The 20,699-nt window shown below is 37.3% G+C and overlaps 1 pseudogene; it reads left to right on the forward strand.

Moving 5' to 3' along the window:
- The first annotated feature begins 3,996 nt into the window (after positions 1–3,996).
- On the forward strand, positions 3,997–20,446 carry LOC104452888 (annotated as a pseudogene).
- Positions 20,447–20,699: the final 253 nt, after the last annotated feature.

Here is a 20,699-nt window from a genome sequence, read left to right on the forward strand (position 1 = left end):
GTCCACTAATCGTGTTCTACAGCTCTTGCATATGGATCTGTTTAGACCAACCAAAACTTAGAGCATTGGAGGTAAGAAATATTGCCTAGTAATTGTGGATGATTATTCACGATTCACTTGAGTATATTTTCTGGCAAGTAAGTTTGAAACCTTTTCTTATTTTTTAAAATTAAGAAAATTCAAAATGAGAAAGGGTATGTTATTTCCAGTATACGGACATACCATGAAGGTGAGTTTGAAAATCAAGATTTTGCTAAATTTTGTGATGAATTTGGTTTTTAGCATGTATTCTCCTCTCCTTATACTCCAAAGCAAAATGGAGTTGTGGAAATGAAGAATAGATCTTTGCAAGAAATGGCTAGAACTCTTCTAATTGAAAGTAACATTTCGTCTCGTTTTTGGGCTGAAGCAATTTCTATAGCATGCTATATTATTAAGAGAGTCTTCTTAAGGCCTATTCTGGAGAAAACTCCTTATGAGTTGTTCAAAGGAAAGAAGCCAATTGTTTCCTATTTTTGTGTATTTGGATGCAAATGTTTTATATTGAAAAATGCAAATGATCGAATTGGTAAGTTTGAAGAAAAATCAGACGAAGGCATCTTTCTTGGATATTCAACCACCAGCAAAGCCTACAGAATATACAACAAAAAGACCCAATCTGTGAAGGAATCAATGAATGTTAAATTTCAAGACCTTACGCAAAATCAATCGATTCAGACTCAAACTGAAGAACCTGAACCTGCTCCAGACTCTACAAAGTCTAAATCTACGAAGCGCTCGAGACTTGAAGACCAGCAACAAATGAACGTTGAAGAATCATATGAAGAAAATGATCAACAGTATAACAAATCAACCAGCAACTGGAAGCACAAGTCTAGTCATCCTAAAGAACTCATTATTGGTGACATTAATGAGGGAATTTGTACAAAATCCAAAAGGCGTGAAGAGTCTAGTGCCGTGGCTCTTATTTCTAAAATAGAACCCAAGAGCATAGAAGAAACTTTAACTGATGAAAGCTGGATTGAAGCTATGCAAGAAGAACTTAGGCAATTCAGTATCACTGATGTTTGGGAATTGAATCCTAAACCGAAAAGTAAATCTATCATTTGAGCTAAATGGGTTTTCAGGAATAAGATAAATGAGAAAGGAAAAGTCGTAAGGAACAAAGCAAGACTCATGGCCAAAGGATATACACAAGAAGAAGGGATAGGCTATGATGAGACCTACGCACCAGTAGCAAGGTTAAAAGTAATTAGACTATTACTTGCTTTTGCTTGTTATAAGAATTTCGGGTTATTTCAAATGGACGTCAAAAGTGCTTTCCTAAATGGATTTATCCAAGAGGAAGTCTATGTGAAACAACCTCCTAGTTTTGAAGACCCAAGGAAACCAGACTCTGTATTCAGACTAAAAAATGTGCCATATGGTTTAAAGCAAGCACCTCGAGCTTGGTATGACAGACTAAGTAAGTTTTTAATCCAAAATAGCTTTGTTAAAGGTCAAGTAGCTACTATGTTTATCAAAAGAGAAAACAAAAACTTCTTGCTTGTTCAAATTTATGTTGATGATATTATTTTCGGATCTCCTAATGAAAATTTGTGCAAGAAATTCTCTAAGACTATGCAGGATGAATTTGAAATGAGCATGATGGGTGAACTATCATTCTTTCTCGGACTTCAAGTAAGACAATCGAAGGAGGGAATTTTCATTCACCAAGAAAAATATGCTAAAGAACTTGTGAAAAATTTTGGCTTGGAGAATTGCAAAAAGATTGGCATACCAATGTCAAGTTCTTCGAAGCTAGACAAAGATGAAGGAGGAAAGAAAATTGACCAGAAGTTATACAGGAGTATCATTGGTTCACTTCTTTATCTTACTGTTCTTAGACCTGACATTCTGTTTAGTGTTTGTATTTGTGCTAGATTTCAATCAAATCCCAAAGAATCTCATTTAAGTGCTGCAAAATGCATCATCAAATACGTTGCATCTACTTCAAATTTAGGTCTCTGGTATCCTAAAGAAGGAGACTTTACTCTTCTTGGATATTCAGACGCAGACCTAACATGATGCAGAGTTGATAGGAAGAGCACCTCGGACACTTGTTAATTGCTTGGAAACAAGACAGTATCTTGGTTCTTGAGGAAGTAAAGTACTGTAGCTCTATCTACAGCAGAAGCATAATATGTGGCTCTTGAAAGTTGTTGCTCACAAATTCTGTGAATAAAACAACAGCTAAGAGACTTTGGAATTGAAGATTCATACACTAAGATCAAATGTGATAACACCAGCGCAATTAATCTCACCAAGAATCCAATTCTTCACTCAAGAGCAAAGCATATAGAGATTTGACATCATTTCATTAGAGATCATGTCCAAAATGGAGAAGTCTCGATTCAGTTTATTGACTCAAAGAATCAACTAGCGGACATCTTCACAAAGCCTTTGGAGAAAAGTCAATTTGAGCTTATTCGTTCCAGACTCAATATCTTAAAGTCTGAAGAATTTCAAACTCTAGGATAAAAGTCTAATGATATTCAGACTCAGAAGATGAAGATCAACGACTGTAAGTTATTTTCGTTTTTAGAAATTCATCTTTTGGATAAAATCTCGAAAAGGCATGATCATCTACTCAGTTTTCGTAATTATTGCAATCATTCCTTTTCGAAAAAGGGGTTATTTTTGAAAAGACAGTTATCCATTTTTCAAAAAGGTAATTATTTTTGAAAAGGCATTTTCTATTTTTTCATTTTTACATCGTTTTGTATGCTTCTTTTTGACTGATTTATATACTGTTCATCTTCCTCAAAACCCTAAAAGCATAGACCTTCGTTTTCTTACTTTTACTCTTTAGTTTAATCTTCCAAGTTCTCACCTTTATCACGAATCGAGTTTGGAATCTCTCAAAATCTGTGAGAATGGCATCCCAGAGAAAGTCTTCAAGGATTGCGAATAGGGGACCACAGCAAATGCGTGAGGGTCCTACACATTTTGACCTCACCGATGAAGAAGAATCTTCGAGACAAGAGCAGAGCTCACAACATTTTCAACAGCGTCAATCTCCTCAAGCTAGACCTCAAGGTAGTATTCGTAGATCGGAGGAATAAATCATTGAAGATGCAGAACCCATAAGATCTCAAAAGCCCGCTTTTATGTATAAGCTTTATTCTGCTTTAAAAAAGGGGAGGGACTCCTTTGAATTATATCGATGAATTTTTGAAAGATAAAGGGTATTGAAATGAAATCCACTTTTTGCGGACAATTGAACGATTGAAGATTGCTCCTGCGGGATCAACAAATCGAGCATTTGCGAATATTCCTAGTGATCCACATGTTGGAGGTCTTAGTCAGCCTGATGGAAATGATAATGATAAAATGTACACTCAATTCAAGCCTAGAATTGGTATTGCAGTAAATGTTCAAAGCAAAAGGAAAGACTTGTTTCGCTCGGATGAACACATGCGACTTTACTCTAAGTTGCTAAAATGAGGGGTGATCAATCCGAGGAGTGTAGACTTTGATTTTCTTGATTCTGTGAATGTGAAATTGAGAGAGAAATTCACTAAACTTCAGCTTGAGCAATTTTGTTCCGAGACTACTGAGGCATATCCAAAACTTACTGCTTACTTCTATTCTAATCTTAGTTCCTTGGATGCAAATAGATTTTCGTTTAGTATTCGAGACCAGAACTATGTTGTTGACATGGACGCATTGGCGGATGTGATTGGAGTGGAGTGAGGAGCTTTCCAATCGATTAGTGTGTCTGTTGGTCATGCGACGGTAGAACTTGTTCGGGATGGGATGGTTGAAGGAATAATTTCGTACTTGATGATGAATGCCTCTAACATTTTGCTTCGCAAGATTGTGATCAATTGCCTTAGACCCAAGTCAACCTCGAAAACAGACGTCTCCAACTTAGAAGCAAAGTTGATGTATGCCATCAACGCTGGCAAGAAATTCTCTCTACCTCACACAATCATGTTTCAAATGTACAGAACGATGGCGAAAGACAGAGGGCAACTTCCTTACTCAGGGCTTGTTACAAAGCTTTTCAGATGGTTCAATATTAAGCTTCACAGGATCTTATATGTTCGATCATGTGATCAAATGGTAGTGGGACTGAAATTGGTTTTCAAAATGCGTTTGAAAGAGCTGGACAAAGCTTTGGAGCGATTGAAAGAGAAAACCCTTGTCAAGTCACACCAAGGTTCTTTAATGGCAAAGCGGAAAGGGAAGGAGCCCATGATAGCTCCATCCAAGAAAAGAAGAGCACTCGTTCTGGAAGATGAAAAGGATGAGGATGGTGTTACAATTTCTGCTCTTGCACCGAGAAATCTTCAAAGTGTTGTTCCAGAGACTGAGGGGAGAGAGGATCAAGACAAAGATAAAGAAGAGGAAAAGAGTGAAGAGAGAGAATTAATGCAAAAAGAAGCAGATGAAGAAAGAATTGCAGAAGAAGAAGAAGGCAGGGGTGAATAGGCAGAAACAGAGCATGAAGCGTACTTCTCACCTCTTGAGGGCATTGAAACAGGGGGAGTTGCTGAGAAAGAGGTACATCTTCAACTGCTGAAGGTGTTAGTCGCTCACCTGCAGATCCAGAAGACATCTATGCTTCTCAATTCCCTGAGGAAGGCCAGAGGTTTCATCGTCAAATCTGAGTGATCATGCTGGCTTGCCATCATCTGCAAATACTCCTACTGATCATGCAGAAGCCAGTTATCAGACTGAAAATTCAGGAGACATTTGCAAAATTCTTGATGTTCTTATGGAGATGCGAGGACAGATTTAGGCCCTAGGATGCAAAGTTCAGAACTTGCAGAATGCAGATCAAGCCTCTTTAGTTTCCTTGCATGATCAAGTTAATGCCCTTGCTCTTTAAGTTCAAGAAAATGCCAAGGGTGAAGATGTGGTTGAACTGAAGGAGGATTTGAAGAAGCTGGTAGGGATTTTCCAGTCAATGGGAGATTTCTAGCTCATTCGTGTTCCTAGGCAACCATGATTCCATTATCTTTTTATCTCTACCTTTTTTTTTTTTTATGCTGACAAAAAGGGGGAGAGATGTGCAGATTTGAAACTTGATTTTTGTTTGGTTTACTTTCTGAATGACTTTTGTTTGGTTTGTTTGGTTGTGACTGGATTTGGTTTGGTTTGTTTGACCGTTTGATTATTCTAAGCACTATTGGTATTTCATGGTAAAGATAGTTGTTTATTTACAGGTCTAACTTTTTTCTTGTGGATGCAGATTCAATGTTGTCTCTACTAAGTCAATTATCTTTGTGAGATATCCATGTTTGCTTAAGTTCTGTTTTGCAAGTCAAAAATATCCAAATCTGTAGGAAAGTTTTGTCACCATAAAAAATGGGGAGATTATTGGAGAAAACTTCCTCGTGTGTTTTGAAGCTGACAAAACGTTTCCATCAGTCTAGTCTGAAGTCTTGCAGACTCTTTAGTCAAAATCTGAAGATCGCCAAACCGCCAGACTCAAGACTCAGAGTCTATCCTCATTGACAGTTTCTAGACCGTCGAAGAAGACTTATCCAGAACTGAGTATCTTGTTAAGGATTTGATTCTATCAACTGAAGAAAATCTCTCGGTTGGAGATAGCAACTTGGAATCTGTTATTCATTTTAATTTCAATTCAGGTAATTTAGATCGGTTGATTGACGAAGCATACTTGGAAGGTTCTACTTATGGAAACCTAGATCATGATTGTATGGGCGAGCAGGATTGGTGAGCTATCGTCATATTCCTTAAATAACTCGAAATCTTCCTAATTGATTATGTCCAATGGGTAGATTGGAAGAACTCCTTTGGTAAGTGCCAACAGGTATGAAGGCATGAAGGAGTATATAAGGAAGTTGTTCCAGTTATTTAAGTGTGTGGGCGATAGAAGAATTCTAAAGTTTGAAGCTCCTCGTTCTTTGTCAAATTCAACTGTTGATCAAAAACTTGTACTTGAAAGAGCGTTTATATTTCCGTGAGACCCTGAGGAAGTATAGCAGAGTCTCTACACTGTGGAATCAAGGAAGTTCTATACTATATCAACTCTTTTGATTCTTACTGAAATCCAGCCGGTGGGCTGTCAGTGCGGAAGAGTGGACGTAGGCTTGGATCAAGTCGAACCACTATAAACCCCGTGTTCTTATTCTCTTCCCTATGCTCTTTACTTTGATCGCAACAATATTTGTTTGTTAGAGTCTAATTTCATTTTTATAATCTATTGCTAAATAGAGTCGGTTTAAAAGTAAAATTATAATCTTTACTCTGCAAAATTTGTTTTCACACCTATTGACCCCCTCTAGGTACTCATACTAGCTTTCTCACAAGGCACCTCTTTGTTTATTTTACAAACAAACTACTAATAGGAGGTTGATGAGCTACGTCCCGAGGGATGTGTTAGCTATATGCTCCAAAGCAACCATGTAAGGAATTTAGTTGCATTATTTATTTAATAGCAAATAAATATTTATTCATTATCCAATTTATATGAATGCGTTTATAAGATCGGTTATGACTGAACATATTCTTAAGGTTTTAAGAATGCATGTGACATTTTTACAACTAGACTAAGTTTTTAAATAGTTTCTAATTGATAAATCATTGAGAGGATATTAATGATTTTGTTGAGATCGATTGAGACTGGTGTGTTCTCAAGTTTTACCATTGAGGATTGGATACCTCAAGGGATGATGAGTCACAAGTTATTGGGTATTATGATACTTGAGCTAGAACACAAGTACTTGTATTGGACAAGTTCACTAAATATGGCATGCATAGAATGATTAGTGATATGAAAGCTTTTAGCGAGATCAATGACTAATCATTCATGTTTTGGTATTGTGTAAAATCCTTAGATCGAGACATGATGCTGACTTTTATGTTAGATGGCTATCATTCACAAGTGTATATATTGATGCTTCGTCGAACCGTCTTTATACTTGATGGTCATAATTTGTTCATATACGAAGGCACATACGTGTACAATATGGAATCTTTTTTCTTGTTATGCATACAAGATAGAAAATTAATGTCCTATGCAATCTAATCATGACATTATATTGAAATCCTCAGCAAGAGTCGTAACCGAGAAAGGATTGTTCATGTCTCGTAAAAATACATATTAATTTAAATTTGGGCATATGATCGAATTGGTGGCTTGACAAATAATTACATAACCTTCGTTCAATTAGAACATAGTTAGACAAAAGAATTGAATTACATGATTGTTGAAACTGACAAGTTCGTTATGTTCTTGAAATATTCATATTGTTTGAGTAGCCATGACATATTGTAAATGTCACTCATGGTTTGTAGGACTTGGAGATTAATCGAGATAATTAGTTCTCTAAGTTATACCAACATGTTAGTTAAGTCATACCACCAGGTTAGTAATGAACCTATGGATATTACACACCTTAACCAATTCAAAATGACATTTGAATGGAGAGACATATTGCAAATGTCTTTGCAATTGTGGCAATCAAATTGAATTGAGCTAAAGATTGAAGTTCTAAAACAGTTTATGAACCTACAACCAAATTAAAGATCTGAAACGAGTTCAGAATTAGTGGCCAAATTGAATATATGAAACAAGTTCAGAATCGATGGAAAAATTAAAAATGTAAAATGGTTTCAAAATTAATGGCTAAATTAAAGATCTGAAGCGGGATCAAATCAAATGCTAAATTAACGATCTTGAATTGGTTTTAGAATCAATGGAAAGATTGATGTTCCGAAACGATTTCATAATCAATGGCTAATTTAATGATCTAATAACGTTTGCAAATGGTTTCCGGTCGAATTAAAAGTGTGGTAATGGTTATAGAATTAATGCTTAGAATAATATTCTGTAAAGGTTATAGATTTAATGCCCGAATTAATGCTTTGAAACGGTTTCAAAGTTAATGAGCTGAATTGATTTGAATATTTGTGATTTGAGATTGATCACAAGAGGTTCATGAGATGATTATGAGATAATAGTGATCAATCAATTTAGTCACACACAAGAATAATTGCTAGCACAACTGTAGTAGTGAACTCTCTCAAATTTCTCTCTATCGTTTGACGATAGTTCGATGGTGATTTGAACTAGAGTTTTGACATTTGTGGAGTTGGTATTGACCATCAGAACCAGAATACTTTCAGGCACCCTACAAGAAGATCAATTGTGGTCTTGATATGAGCAACATCTGAACCAAGGCTACGAGAAAATCAAAATTTGTGGCCTGATTCAAAGAACCAAATCACTTTGCCCTCCTTTTTCATTTCCACGTGCTTCTTATTAAATTGTACAAACAATGTTTTGAAGATACGTGCATGAGTGTTTTTTCTTCCTCTGTGAATCATCTTTTATTAATTTTTTTCTCATGCATGTATTGTTGTTTTTTGAAACAAACCCCAACAGGATGTTCCTGTCGTCTTTGCGTAATAGGGCGGCATATTTGAACAACTAGGTCATTTGGCCTCTTTACTAGGCCGCCGGGGCAACATGTTCTAGCTCTTTTTTCTTGGTCACAATTGGTAAGGACTCTAGCTTGTCTCTTGCGAAGAATTTCATATCATGTCATCATATTTCATAGAGATTATCATGTCCCATTAGCCTCTGTAATTTCATTTACAAAATCATATCCAAAGTCTTAGCGAACAGACTAAAACCTTGGTTACCTGAGTTGATCTCGACGGAGCAGAGCGCCTTTGTGACTGGTAGACAAATCTAGGATAACATCTTGGTAGTCCAAGAAGTCATACACCAACTAAAAACCAGGGTAAGAAAGAGAAAATTTCACGCTATTTTAAAGTTGGATATGAAAAAGGCATATGATCAAGTCGAGTGGGACTTTTTGGAGGCCTATTTGTGCAAGCTCGGGTTTCACAACAATTGGGTGCAGTGGGTGATGCAGTGCATAACAACGGTTTCCCTTAGCGTTAAATTCAATGGACAGCTGTTACCTTTTTTTTCATCCTACAAGAGGATTGCGCCAAGGTGATACTCTCTCTCCATATATATTCATCCTGGTGGCTAATGTTTTATCAACTCTCATTCAACAAGCAGTCGATATGGGAAATCTCAAAGGAATTCAGTTTAATAGGTGGTGTCCTACCCTCTCTCAACTATTTTTTGCCGATGATGCAATATTTTTCTTAGATGGAAGCCTACTTGAATGCCAAAATTTAGCCAACATCCTACAACAATATTGTCTAGCTACAGGTCAAGCAGTGAACAGAAACAAATCTGGACTTTTTCTTAGCAGAGCCTGTCCTAATACATTAAAGCAAAATCTGGCTAGTGAATTGTGAGTACCTTTGATTGAAAAAAACTGGCAAGTACTTAGGAATACCATCTAATTGGGGAGTTTCTAAGAAGGATATGTTTGCTTGGATACTTTGGAGGGTTAGTGCCAAGTTGGCGGGGTGGAAAGAACAACTTATATCCAAAGGTGGGAAGGAAATATTACTGAAATCTGTAGTACAAGCATTACCAAACTATGCTATGACAATTTTTAAACTTCCAGTCTCTCTATGCAAGTCTATTGAGCAGAAGATAGCACAGTTTTGGTGGCAAAATAATTGTACTAAGTCGGGCATCCATTGGAAAAGTTGGGACCTACTTCAAGAAAGGAAGGAAAATGGGGGGCTAGGTTTTCGCGACCTACTTAGTCTTAATAAAGCACTACTCAGTAAACAGGCATGGCGAATAGCCCAATGCCCTTCATCCTTGTGGAGCCGTGTGTTTAAAGGTTTATACTTTCATTCTACTGATTTTTAACATGCACCCTAGAGGATCTACTCCGTCATGGGGCTGGCAAAGTCTGTTGTTAGGTCGAGATTCCATCTCAGCTCAGCTTCAATGGTTAGTTGGGAATGGCCAATGCATTCATATTCGCAATGATAAATGGTTAGCTAGAGGAACTCTTGGTGGGCCAGTCGAAAGAGGAGAGCCATAAATGGTTGGAAGTTTTATTCAACAAAATCAGACTAATTGGAATGTTCCTCTTCTTCAACAAAGTTTTGATGACCAGATTATCAGGGAGATTGTTACCATCCCTCTCAGTTCAATTCTGACCACAGATCAAATTATATGGACAGGAACACGTACTGGAGACTATACAATCAAAAGCGGCTACAAGTTCATTAAACAAAACGCTCCCAAACACCTTCCCAACTCTGCATCCAAATCCCCTCAACTCCCAATCCTTGTATGGCGCAAGATTTGGCAACTAAAGATAGCTTAAACTTCGAATATTTCTGTGGTCCCTTTGCCACAATGCGCTCGCTACAAGGGAAAACCTATATCGCAGACATATCATCCCCGACCCAGAATGTCAGTTATGTCAAACTCATCTTCCTGAAACTACCGAACACTTATTTCTCTTTTGCCCACAAATATAGGGCCTTTGGTCCCATCCCAAAGTGCAGCTTAATCTTTCAGCATACACTACACTCAGGATGTTTAATTGGCTAGCAGATCTATTAATGTAGGGAGTAAATGTACCTGAACCGGAGACAGTAGTAGCTCTTCTTTGGCAGATTTGGCAAGCGAGGAATCACTTCATCTTCCGCAACAAGCGTTCAACACATGAACAGGTTGTAGATCTGGCACTTACAAACGTAGAGCTTAATCGTAGTAAGCAGAAGAACGCAACAACTACAGGGTAGTTGGTGTTGCCTACCTCTCGGATCTAGAATCCTCCACCACTAGGAATAATCAAAGTGAATATTGATGGGGCTTTCTCTGTAGCAGATCAAATAGGCTCGGTCGCCTGTGTTTGCAGAAACCATGAAGGCAATGTGATCGGTGGAACCTCCCAGATCATTCCTGCTTCATCTCCTCTGCAAACAGAGATTCGAGCCCTACATCAAGCTCTTCACTATCTGTTACAGAAAGGGATGACAGATGATCACCTGCAGATTGATTCCGATTGTTTGGTAATGGTAGAGACGATCAACGATCACCGATCACCACCATGGGACTGCCGAAACCTAGTTGTGGAAGTTGCTGATCCGATCTCCCGATTTTCCCACTTGCGCCTGTGCCACTGTAGACGGGAAGCGAACTCTCTCGCTGACTAGGCTGCTAAGGCCTTTGGCCGTGGCTTTTTGAACTCAAACTGGGCCTCCTCACCTCCTCAAATTATTCTGGATATGCTATGTATCAATGCCCTAAAAACAGGTTGTAATGCTTTCCCTTCGTAAATAAAGTGCTAAGTATTTCCGACCAAAAAAAACAAATGTTGTCATAGTTTGTGTTGTGCTTGTCTTCGGTTTGGTGCTTCTACCTCTCATTTTTGCTTTGCCGATTCTCAGTTAAGTTGTGTTGTCTTATCGCATTTGCTTATGGATATTCCCATCACTTTATTGTTATTGTCACTTAAATTTTGGTGATATTTTTCCTTTCAAAACTGACACAGTGGGCACGAGAGCTTCTCGAACGATCCCAAGCAGAATAGTGTGGTGAGGCATCTACTTCATCCATCCATTCTCATGCCTTAACATGGATGGTAAGCTTGAAGTCACTTTGTTTAGACTCCATTTATTTAAAAAAATATGAATAATTTAGAAAATATTTTCTTGAAAATGATTGCTTGAATTGCTTAAAATATTAATCAATGATTTTTTTATTATTGACAATAATTTATGTCTAAATATATTCGTGAATTATGAAAAAAAAAAATTGTTCCTTCGTTTATATAAGTGATATGAGTAATTATTTTTAGGTTAAATATTTTTTTAAATAATTCATTTTTCACGAAATAAAAAAAAATCTAATTTCATTTAATCTCCCCTAAAATCACTAGTTCGATAGGAATTACCTAACTCTTCCATCTTAAGAAGCTCGGTATAAATGGTTAGAACTTAGTATGATTTTAGTGAATAATGAAATATATGACTCATGGTACCACTAGCAATTTTGAATGTCACTTTCTTTTGCATTGAATACAACAAGAGAATCAACCACAAAACTTATCAAATCACCGGCACGTCGAGAATGTTAAGTCATGACGCCCAGTGAATCATCTACCTCTTTGTTCTGCTCTTTTTTTTTTCTTTTTGTTATCAATTATTAGTATCATAATTTCTGAATTGGGCTCGATTTCTTCCTTCTTGTAGTTATTAGAGAGAATCTACAAGAGCATGGATGCTATTACAAGGACTTGCCGCCTCACAGCCCCTTTTCCCATGCTTGCCTAACCCTTCTATCTTGTGAGCGTTTGACGCGTGCCCCCGAATGATCTTTTTCTTGTTGCTTATACTGAATCAACAATGGTTAAAGCAAGGAAAAGGAGAGAAAAGCAATGTCCCACAAAGAGCCTTTCGAATTGCCTGACTTTATTTTTGACATGATGATGGATCATGGACCCAACTAATTAACTATGAATTAGACATTAATCGGACATGAATCCGCCTTTTCATGGAGAAACGTTGCTTGCTTTGAACAGTAGAGCTCCTCTAAGATTTGATGCCTTTGTGGTTGTGATTGACTGAAATCAATTTGACTGAATTCAATTCCAATTCCTCTGGCCAGCAAGATTATCTTTTGAAACTTCATCTTCTGTTTCTAAGTTCTAATCCTCAGTTTCCTTGGAGAATTCATAAATAGAGAAATTATTCTTGAATTTCTAAAGACCATGAAAAAAAAAGTGAAGTTTCGAATGAGAGAATGTCGTCAGGAATTGAGATTCTTGTGGCCCTGACTTAGTGTTAATTTCATAGTGGAGTAGAAGTCCAAGGAAATGAGGGTGTCACTTTCACCCAGAGAGCGGCCTATTCATAGCAAGTGAGAGGAAAGATGTTATCACATCCACAACATGTTGGACGGCCATGGTATGTGTTGTAAAATTTAACGTGGAAATTAATTGTTGGACAAAACTCCTATTAGATTTTGAAGCTAACAAAACTTCTCTAGTTCTATTCTCATTTTCATTCTGAGGAATACGAGACTTATGTGTAACTCTTTCAAAGTCTATCTTACATAAGAAGTTTGCTTCACTCTGACGAAGACCTAGACTGAACGCAAGTGAAGAATAGAGATATAATCAGACTCAAGATTACTTTTCTTCCTTCAAGGCTTCAGTACGAACATGATATATATGGCTTTCTGAATGGGAATCTTACTTACCTTCTTTAGATATTATTATCGAAAGCAATTAAGAACGGTAATATCATTTTGGAAGGCAAGTTTATTAGGAAATAATTTATTTATGGAAACCTAGATCTTGATTGTATGGGCGACCGGGATCATCGGACTTTCATTTGAATCTTCAAATGGTTCGAGATTTCCTTGATTGATTTTGTCTAACGGGATGATTGGAAGAATTTCTCTAGAAAGTGCCAACGGTCAAGAAGGCATAGATGGGTATTTAAGGAAGTTGTTCAAGTCATTCAAAGTGTGCATGAAATAAGAATTCCAAAGTCTGAAGCTTCCAAATTACTTACTCTTCCTCCTACAGTGCTCAAATTTGTACTCGAAAAAGAGAGAAACTCTAGAGAGTGACTTTGTGAGAGCAGTAGAATCTCTTCACTTAAAAGTCGAAATCATAAGGTTGTAACACTCTTTTTCGATTCATAGTGAAAACTAGCCAAAAGGCTGTTAGCGTGGAGAGTGGACGTAGGTTTGATCTAAACCGAACCACTATAAATCTTTTGCTCATTTTTTCTTCCCTGAACTCCTTTATTTTATTTGTTGTGATATCTTTCTGTGTTTCGAAATAGTTATTAAAGTCTGAATTCCGCTTCAAAGTTTGTCGTTCATTAGACTCAGTTTAAAAGTAAAAGTATTTTTATTGCATTTCGAAAAATCTGTTTTCACACCTATTCACCCCCTAGGTGTTTATGCTAGCACTTTCACTAATCACTTGGTTCTACCTATATTCAATGGAAGAGTTAGCAGCAAATAATTCACTATAATAAAAAAAAAAATTAGAGTTACAAGTTCTTTGATGTTTCCCATTTTTAAATTATACCCTATTGGGGGCTAACAATACAATCTAAAGGGGGGGTGAATATATTATATGAGAATTATGAAAAACATTTGTAGAAATTATTAAGTTTAACTTCAAACATTGGTAGAAATAGATTATAGAAATTTGGTGCGTGTGCTGCTGTTTAATAGATCATGATAATAAAGATCAGGTAATATAAATAGTGAAGAGATAAAAGATTTACAAGCAGATATATAGTGGTTCAATATTATCTCCAAGCCTACATCCACTCCTAACACTAACAGCCATAGCAAAGTTGGAATCCACTAGTAATCTTCAAAACAAGTTACAATAAACAAGTGTCGCCTTTCCAATAGATCACACTACTAGGACTCACATACTGCTATCACTCCTGTACACTTGCTCTTATCACTGATTACACACATTAGCACCACATAGACATTGACATTAGGAATACACAAGATCTAACAACAAAATAAGAGCAGAGAAGAAGACCCAAAGCATATGACCCATCTTGTTCGGTTTCTCCAATTTCTCCCGCCCCAACTACTTTTCTTGGACTCAATATATAACTATTCATCCTCAAATGATCATTCCCCATCGAAATCCCCAATTAGCCATTGGTTCTAGCAGTTGCCAACAGCATACCATTGCTGAAGATCATCAGAATGTCTCTTTGACAGAGATTGTTCCCAAACAATGTCAGTGTACTTATGTCATACTTGCTCATTAATGCCAAAACTGCTCTTGATCAACTTTGGTGATCTTTCTGTAAATTCCAAGTCTTTGTAATCGCTATTTTCTTCTTTTCAATATTCTAAGCAGGTGGTCAAGTGACCAGCACCTTTTAGAACTAAATATCCTCACGATCCTTTACCCATAATTAGGACATACAAATTTTTACTAGTCTATTGATGTTGTCCACTGACACATCGTGTGAAATGACTTGTGATCAATCATCCAATTATCCTCTTTGCTTCTTCAGCATACAAAAACTTCCAAGGACATCAGCATTCTCACTTATTCCTCATCTTCGCTGATTAACCATGTCAGTTTCCAAAGATCTCTAAGGACATCAACATCTTTGTTGATTCCTCATCTTCAAATGATTTGACTAAGTCAACTTCCAAAAATCTTCAAGGACACCACACACTATTTTCTCATCTTCATTGAACTCACAATAATCATTGATATTATCACATTCTTCCATCTTATTTGTATTAGGTAGCTACTTTTTGCCAGAAATCTATTACTCTAATAACAATTCACTGCAATTGATAATGATGCTAATCTTTTTGGTCCTTTCAAATATATTTGCAATTTCGACTCTACTAAACTGTTTATCTTCATGGTTCTTTCAAGCTTTATTAGACATCCCCATTCTAAGCTTGTTCACCTCATCAAGGCCCATTCAACTATTCACCTGATTTTTGTACCTCTAAGCCATCATGAACATCCTTGTTATTCTCAGCTTATTCATCTTTGATCAAGGTCCTTCCAAGTGTTCACCTTATTTGAAGATCTTCCAAGTTTGTAGACATATTCAATCGCCTAATACCTTGTTCATCTCAAATATCGGTAAATCACTCAAGACAGTGGTAGAACACTCCTCATATTAGTTCACCTGGTGCTATTTATGACAACATCTGCATTTTGATCTATGCATATATCACCTGGTACTGCTCAACCAATACACATATTAATAACTTTTGATTGTCTTTGTCATCTTTAAAACAACATAGGGATTTTCCCTACAAACCCAAACTTAAAGTGTTTATAAATAAGCAACTAGATAGGATGTAAAAAATTTATGGCACAAAATTCACCAATGCTCCTTGTTCGGAACATCCCTCGCGGGGCACAAAATGCTCATTCTCTTCCCATGAAGAGCCCTTGGAGATTTTTCCACTTGTACGACTCTAGCTCTTTTTATCGAGGGCTATTGTGCAGCTATCTTTTTAGGTTGTATTTGTGTAGCTACAACTCTAAAAGGGAACACTCAAGTGTAGCTACTGTGCACTTCAGGGATCCACTCTTTGCGGCCACTTCTTCAAGGAAAGGACAACCTAGGGTTAAGTCAATAAAATCCTATATTTGTTTTATTTTTGTTCTCTTTCCCCTTGCCCCAATTTGTGTGCCCCTTCTTTGTACTATTAAAAGAGAAGAACTTCAATATTACAAAGATAGGTATACCCCTTATTTTGTTGTTTCTCTTGCGACCACAATTGAACACAAAGTAAGCATGCCATATACGGGCTCAAAATCTAAGACATAATTTAACAATTTTTCATCTTAACTTGATATTTGAAGTCATGTTATAGTGCTTATCATCTATGTTGATCTCCTAATGCCTCAATAGGAGGTCACTCTTTATAGATGCCAATTGTGCTTAAGCAAAGATTGTTCTTTGCCATAGGAATAGGCTTCATCATCATGTTTGCTAGATTCTCTATTGTAGCAATCCTTTTTACAACAACCATAACCTTCGCTAAGACATTTTGAATGAAATGATATTTGATATTGATATGCTTTATTCGCTTGTCACAAATGAGATTATATGTAAAAAATATCGCACCTTCATTGTCATAATGTATATCAACATTTGTTCTGCTCCAACCCAAAGTTCCGAAGCAAACCCCATAGCCATATTGTCTCCTTTGCTAGAAAAGCTAGTGCCATGTATTCTACCTCAGTGGAAGACAATGCAATGCGATCTTATAAGGATACCTTCCAATTCACTACACCACCTACTAGCATAAACATGTGCCTTGTTAAAAACCTACACTCATCCAAGTTATCAGTGTGATTCAAATCCACATAACTAGTGGTTTCACTACCATTGTTGTCCTTCCAATATACTATACTCATGTCTGTTATTTCCTTCTTCACGGCTTCCTAACAAGTTTTACTAGGACGTTTCATGTAATGGCTAACTATGCTCATAGTTTGTGAAATGTTAGGCTAGTGCATATCATAATATACATAATACTATCCACTACACTAGAATAAGGAACATAGGACAATGTTCCGCCTCATCTTTAATCTGTAATGATAATTTATTTGAAAATTTAAAATGCTTCACTAATGGTGTATAGATTTCGTTAACTACATATTAAAACATGCTACAATTTTCTCAATATATTTCTTTGGAGATAGACGTAAAACTCTTGCATTTCTGTCATGTAAAATCTCCATACCCAATATTTCTTTTGCAGCACATAAATCTTACATTTCAAACTTAGTTTTCAATTTCCCCTTTAGCACATCAACATAAAACATATTCTCAGCTACTATCAATATGCCATCAACATATAATGACAGATTAATCAAAGATCCATCCTCCAATGTCTTGAAGTAAACACAACTCTCTATTTAACTTTTGAATAGTTCTAATTACCACTAAAAGTATCAAAATGCTTATACCGCTGTCTAAAAGACTATTTCAACCCATATAAAGATTTCTTTAATAAATAAACGTGATCTTCCTTACTCAGAATGACAAATCTCTCAGGCTGCCTCATGCAAATTATGCTTCTCCACCTCACTTTGAAGAAATGTTGTTTTCACATCTAGCTGTTCATGCTTGAGATCTTATGTAGCAACTAAGACAAGTAATAAATGAATAGAAGTATGCCCCAGCATAAGAGAACCATTGTAATGATTTCCCTCCTACTATGTAGCAACAAGTTTTGCTTCATATCTCGTTGCCACGACACTAGGGAGTCCTCCTTCCTTTTGTAGACCCATTTACTTCTTTGGGTGCCTTGATAAGCTCCTATGTTTGATTTCGATAGAGTGATTCTATCTCTTCGCTTATAGCCCATAATTATTGCACTGATTAAGAATTGGCCATCACCACAGGGTAAAACAAAAGCTCATCTATTTCCATCTCATCACCTACAGTCAATGCATAAGCAATATCTTTATAGCCATAAAGTATTGGTGTTTAATTTACCTTTTTTTATCTACCCACAGTTAATAGTATGTTGTGATTTTGCCGGTTGTTTAGTATCGCCGACTTTAGGAACCATGCCCTCGTCTGTAGTCTCAACCTATGTTACCTTTGAGATATTTGGAATCTCAACCTAAAGCTCCATCTCACTACTAACACCATATTGGAATCGGCAACTAGAGAGCCATTGACAAATAATCTACTATAATAAAAAAAATTAGAGTTACAATCATTCACACGCTCAACTCTTTCCTTCACCTAGATTATTACCAAGCCCAAAGTATTTATAGATAAACTAACTCAATAAGATGTAAAAATCTTAACAGCACAAAATTCATCGTGTGTCCTATGCTCCTTGTTTGAACGTCCCTTGTGCCGCATAGGGTGCCCATTCTCCTCCCACGAAGAACCCCCTCAGATTTTTCCATGTTTGCAGCTCCACCTCTTTTTGTCAGGAGTTACTGTGTAATCATCTCGTCACACTATAGCTGTGTGGCTACAACTCTGAAAGAGAACACTCAAGTGTGGCTACTATGCATTCAAGCACCCACTTATTGCGGCCACTTTTATAAGAAAAGGACAACCTAGGGTTAAGGCAAGAAACTTAGGCACTTTTTGGTAACCATCTAAACAATGCTTGATTTTGATTTTTTGTTCCCGGAATCAGTTTGAGAACAGAATCGCGTTTGGTAAAATTTTTGTTCCCGGGAACAGATTTGGAGTAGAATCAAGAATAATAATAAAAAGAATTGATTCTTGTTTTGAGAACAAAAAAAAAAGAATAAAAAAAGTGGAACCCTTCTCTCCCCTCCTCTATTGCCGTTCGCCACTATCCACCACTGCCCGTTGCCGCCATCCATTGCCGTTCGTCACCGTCTGCTGCCGCCATCCACCGGTTGTTGGCAACCAGTCCGGTGAGCTTGCCGAAGGCAAGCCTAGCCACCGGCGAGGCTCGCCTAACCTTACCGGTGGCTAGGCGAGGCCTGCCTAGGCGAGCCTTGCCGGTGGCTAGGCAGGCCTCACCTAGCCCCGGTGAGGTCGGCCTGGCCACCGGCGAGGGCTGGCCTCGCCGAGGGCCAGTGACGCTTTGGTGAGGTCGCCGACTCTTGTTTGGCCGGTCACTGGTTCGACAACTGACCTGAAGAAGAAGAAGAATAGGAGAAAAAAAGAAAAAAAGTATAAAAAGTATAAAAAGTATAAAAATTATTTAAAAATGAAAAGAAATTGATTTGGAGCAAAATCAATGAGCATGGTATCAAACGCAATTCTATTCCAAAATCAGAAATTTTGGACAATTACCAAATGGCTTAAAATACTTAGAATCTGTTCCCGGAAATAGAATAAAAAAGAATAATTTCTTATCATAATCTACTTCTGGGAACAGAATCGTAACCAAATGCGCCCTCATTTACTCTTATTCTCTTTTCTCTAGCCCCTACTTTGTGCCATAAAAAGAGAAGACTTCAACATTACAAACAAGTAAGCACATCGTGTTCCAGCCCCAAACTCAAGGCAAGGTCTAATAGTGGACTTGCTTGTGGGATTGTCCTTCATGATGTGACCCCTCCAATCGCTTGAGCTCTATGGCATCCCTTATTGTATAGTTCCTCTTCCTCTTCTCCTCTTTCTTCGGCATTATCTTCAACTACGTGTAGACTTTATTTTGCTGTTCAATGGCACATAGTTGTTCGAAAGGTCTACTAACAGCTTGCCATATTAGTCGGTATCTGAATTTTGTATATCAATCTTAATATTTCCTAGCATTGGACGAACTCTAATTGGAACGTGTTTTCAATAGTGTAATTCTCACATTTTTGTGATGTGGCTGAACTTTGTGACTTACCTGCATCACCATGGTCATGAAGACAAACTCCCTTGATACAGGCGAAAGGTAATATCATCAAATAGAAGAAGATTTTGGGTTGACAATTGCAAGTAATTTTAGGTTATCTCTTTTCCTTTTTTTTTTTGTTTTTTTGTTTTAAGGATGGAGTTGCTTATGAGGTGGGCTCACCACGCTTGATCGCGACTTTAGATGGTTCAACAACATTCACCATGATATCGGAAGTCACGTCATACAGCATCTTTTCCCTCAATTCCCTCATTATTACTTAATGAAGCTGTGAGTTATATACATTTCCCCTCTTTTGAATTGACAAAAATCACTTTAATTGATAAAAATAGAAGCTTTGCTACATAGATGCAAGTCTTGTGAGAATCACTGCAATATAAATATCCAGTCGCTTTCTGTGTTAGGCTAGACCAGATAATGCCTATATATAACGCATCGGGCTTCGATAATGATAGCGTCTCTTCATAAATTAATGAAAGATACCCTTTTTTCTTTGGGATGATGCAAACGGAAGCAGCAAAGCCGATGCTCGGGGTATATTCCTAGGAGCTGAAGAAGTCAAGCCCATTGCCCTTCCATTCGATCGGGACGTTAACGCAAAGTTTGAAGAGAGATCACTACCTCAACGACACCGGGGAGGTTGTCTACTGCCAAATCGACCCTAAGCTTGGTGGTGGGGGCTCTTTTAGTTTGAATGCTAAGTGAGAAAGCTTCCAATGCAGCATTTGAAGAGACACCAAACAGGGAGTTTCAACTTCTCATTGTTAAAGCCAACTCTTGACACTTTGATAGGTCTCACGCGTTTCACTTGGTTGAAGAAGCTGCAAGGGCAAGCCACTCTCTGTGCCTATACATAAGCCACTAGCAGAAGAAGGGGAGACGGAGAGAGATTATGATTGATATATATATGGAACGCTTAACTTTGTGATTTAGCTTGTGTATGCATAGCAAGAAGATG

Source organism: Eucalyptus grandis, chromosome 1 (genome assembly GCF_016545825.1).
Source record: "Eucalyptus grandis isolate ANBG69807.140 chromosome 1, ASM1654582v1, whole genome shotgun sequence".
NCBI lineage: Eukaryota > Viridiplantae > Streptophyta > Magnoliopsida > Myrtales > Myrtaceae > Eucalyptus > Eucalyptus grandis.